Source organism: Halyomorpha halys, unplaced genomic scaffold, assembly GCF_000696795.3.
Source record: "Halyomorpha halys isolate HHAL.00 unplaced genomic scaffold, Hhal_1.1 Scaffold220.1, whole genome shotgun sequence".
In the NCBI taxonomy this organism is placed as follows: Eukaryota; Metazoa; Arthropoda; class Insecta; order Hemiptera; family Pentatomidae; genus Halyomorpha; species Halyomorpha halys.
The window spans coordinates 399780-404217 of record NW_027104907.1 but is presented as its reverse complement, the minus strand read 5'-3'; the positions used below and the strand labels follow the sequence as shown (position 1 = coordinate 404217).

Sequence of the window (4438 nt, the reverse complement as noted above, 5' to 3'; positions counted from 1 at the left end):
AGTTATTAAGTTGTTATTAGATTATTTTTATCATGATATGGAGCTCTCACTGAAAACTAGGTCAGAATGTTTGATTTTCTTAAATAAAATGAACTTGTAGGGGTGTGTTTATTAAATACTTCATTCTTCCTAATTTTAAAGGACTTCTTTATGGCTTAGAGAAAAATTCAACCATTTCTTGAAAGATTATAACACGCATTTTTGTTTTTACTTACAAGTACTCAAAATTCAATTTTTTTCGTAACTGCCAGAATAGATCCCATTTTTTATTCCCCTCTACTGTGGTTGGCGGAGTGTCTGATCCTAAACTGTATACAGCTTTCTTTAAAGTAACAAAAAATTGGGTTGAAATGACATTTGTTTTTTTCCTCCTCTTAATCTCTTGGACTAGGATGAAGTCACATTTTGTTCGCATCTTATTCTTTTAAGATAATTATAATTTAAAGAAATTTAGGTTAGAACAATTTTAGAGATCCAATAAGTACGCCATATATCAGTTATACCAGAAATTTATCTTCGTAAACCCTGTAATCTCTCGTGAGTTAGATATGAAGACTATGTTTTATTAGGATGGTTTATAACCTGTTATACTTTTCCTAGGATTGTGTGTATCTCCTAATATGGGTATTTGGAATTGTAACACGACTCGCGTATCTTCGCCTCCGTTAACTAGAGGTGTTATATAATTTCATTAGACTTAGCCTTTTGAGTGCCTTGTATTCACAGTAATTGCAGTTGTGTCATGTCACGCGCTCATGTTTTTGTGTCCTACTGAAAATGCTCGTATGCCTTAACGGCAGGCTAGAGAGGAAAATGAAGTGACCAGCAGTCTCTTATAATAATTTAACAACACAATTCTTTGAAAAATCTTGAAAAATACGATAATATTAAAATCTTCTATTCACAATAAATATATAATACCAACTTTTACGACTGAGTGCCTCAAATACTGACTGACCCAGGTGGGATTCGAAACTGCAAGCCACTGTGAAATCCTCCTTCCGAGCTCATTTAGTTTAACATGTTAAAGCGTGTTAAATGGGGAAATATTTCCTTCTTTTAGCATGTTAAAACGATATAACATGGTTGGGAGTCTGTTACTAGGCCTGTTAAATGGAGAATGACGTCACGCAGACCAGCTGAGCTCGTCACCATTTTGTTTGTTGTCGTGTTAGGTTACTTGCTCGTGTTTTATGTTTTTATTGTGTTAATATTGTTTTGGATGTTTTTATAACAAATAAAGCAACGGATGACAACAATAATAATGTAATGACTGTTGTCAATTAGCTCATCTTGATTCTCTTCCTCACAAGTTATAAGATCAACAAGGCACTCAGTTGTCAAACTTTCACACAACTTGCACTTTTCACTCAATTTAAGCATGTAATAAATTACTTTAGTGAAAAGTTATGACTTTAAATAGGGTTGCTCACAACCTATACTTAAAACATTTTACATTTAACACATCATGAATACCCCTATTGTTTCGAATTTTGTTCATTTGAAAACATTCGAAGTCTCTCAACTGGAACAGACCTGATAAGCTCTACTAGGTGGGGCGAAACGTCAGCAAATAAATAGTTAGTAACTATTTTATGTTTTCTTTTGATCGTACTCCATCTTCATAATTTAAAAAAATTGTTACATTTGGCAAATATTGTTTTGGATGTTTTGATAACATATAAAGCAATGGATGACAATGATAATGTAATGACAATTGTCAATTAGCTCATCTTGATTCTCTTCCTGACAAGTTAGAAGATCAACAAGGCACTCAGTAGTCGAACTTTCACACTATTCACTCAATTTAGGCATGTAATAAATTACTTTAGTGAAAACTTAGAAGTAAACAATAACTTGAAGTTTTGGAAGGAAAGGTTATAAAACAAGTTCCTCAAAAAATCTGCTAGGAGATCTTATGCATTTACCATTTAACATGACTTTAAATAGGGATGCTCACAATCTTATACTAACAACATTTTACATTTTACACATCATGTGTAATTATTATACCTCTAGTATTATAATGCTACCTCTACATGTTTGCTTCTTGCCGCCAATCCAAGACTTGTACCAGTGCTTGGCAAACAAAGGTAGCAACTCTATTTTCATTATAAAAAGGAACATAATAAAATAAGAGAAATGAAAAGGAACATAGATATCAGTAATATTTGTTGTTGATGACAAAAATTCTTATAAATAGTACTACATAACCTATAAATTCAACTTTCGTTCTAGAACTTTTTAATTCAATTACCTAGACATATAAAATGTCTTTATAAGTATATATTTGTGCTATCTTAAATCAAAAATAAACTGCTAAAGTTAATTAACAAGATTTAAAACAATGTATTTACCCTGAATCGATTGAATTTTAAAATATATAACCTTAAACAAGAGTTAATTATTGAATCCAAAGTTTCTCCAAACTTTATTAAAATTAATTCTTGAATTAATTCGGTTAGCAATTCTAAAACAATGCAAACTGAAAGTTAATCTGTGGGTGCAGCACAAACGACCTTTGATTTGTGCCTGATAAATGACACTCGACGGTTCGGCCGCAAATTAAGTACCAGCCAATCCAAATAACCCATCCATACGCTTGCACGATCTTGCCATTGTTTGGCAAACGTGTAGAGGTACCTTTAGACAAATATTTGTCTAAAAGCACTCAAATTGATGCCTGGAAATACACTACAAAATAGTTATAATGAATATTTCTATAGGAGTGGTAGTTTCCATGATGTTTCCTCTATACGCTAAGTCCGCTTACCAACTCATTCCACCACTGCTAATAATTTGAAAGACCGAAAATTTGGGAAATTTGAGAATCTACTTCTCACTGAAAACTTTTTCTAATATTATTATTATACTCAAATTTGCTCATAAAATCTATGGAGAGGAGTAAATTTTCCTAAAATATTCAGAGAAAGGGCTGATTTCACATAATAGTCTTCGGATTATCCGCTAAATAGAGAAATCCGTTCAGAATTGTTTGATTTTACATTCCCCCCCCTTAGAAATCCGTTCAAAATTGTTGGATTTTACATCTCTTCCCCCCCCCCCTGTAATAAGTTCATCCCTGTAAATAATCGATTATTGATTGATGTTCTGTCTAAATCTATATAAAAACTTTTCTTTCTCTAAGAGAAAACAAGGGAATTGAAATAGCTAAATAAGGAGGCGGCAAAATTTTCCTCACCCACTGATAATATGAGATATAGTTAATTTGGCAAAATGAAAGTTTAATTGTTTGTTTTGTAAAATTGATAAACTGTCGCCGACTGTGACATTGGCCGTGATTAATCGTTATATAAGAGGCGGAGATAGATAAATATAGCCCCCTTACATGTTTACAAGAGATAAAGCTCTAGAGGAACCCGTTGATAAAAACCATAATTGAAAAAAACAGAAAATGGTTACGTAAGAGAATAACTTGGTATTATTTATAGATTGAGAATTGTTCTAATAATAATATATATTATAATTTTACATTATATAAGTTATATACAAGAGTTCTCTTGATTTGCGACAAGTTTGTGATTCGATCATATTGATTTTCTTTTTCAAGAGATAGCGGCACTTTCAGGGCAAATTTACTTTTCTTCTCATTTATATACCGAATCTAAATTTCCAATCTGTAAATAGATTTGTCGTCTAGAATGCCATTGATTTCACGCTAATCGGTTTATTAATTTAGTTGTTAATAATAATAATAATAATAGTAATCTTTATTTATTCTGGGATACATCCCTTTAGAATAATTTATAGGCGTCAAAATTAGGCCTAGAGCCTTAGAGTAAATTGCAAAATAGAGATGAAATTACTAGATATCATAAAATAAAATAATTTAAAAATATACAAATAAAAACCATACCTAACAGAATATATAAAATAATGATAAAACAAATAAAATAAAACCGTTTGTCACATAATAAAACATAAGATGACTTCTGATAGTAAATAAAAAGAAACAAAATTATAAAAAATCAAATACAATTAAACTAAATAAATGAAAAGATGCTATTTCTGGAAATATTTACGACGAAAGGAGGGGTAAAGCCACTTCAACTCTTCATAAAATCGGGTGACAGAGGCGTCCCTGGTGACCCCAAAGATGAATCCTACAAAGCAATTAATTAACCGTTGTAATTTGGTTTCGAGATCCCCAGAGATACCCCCGTAAACCACACAGCAATAATCAAAGTGGGGGAATATTAAGGAAGTAACCAGGAGTCTATGGGTTTCAAAAGGGAGTTGGTGACGAAGATAATTTAAACTATATATAATATAAATCAGAGAAAGGGGGGCGTACCCCCCTCCACTTACAGCCCTCAACTTCTTATACATATTTCCAGGCATTTCAACTTATATTTTCCTTTTTTACTAATACCATAAAGAAAAATATAATTTAAAAATTCCTAAATAATTTTAAAGA

The 4438-nt window shown here is 31.5% G+C and overlaps 1 protein-coding gene across 1 annotated transcript in view; it reads left to right on the top strand.

Moving 5' to 3' along the window:
• LOC106679800 (peroxiredoxin-6) overlaps positions 1–4438 on the top strand; it is a 32076-nt gene that overhangs the window by 19597 nt on the left and 8041 nt on the right. The gene's annotated exons all lie outside the window — the stretch shown is intronic.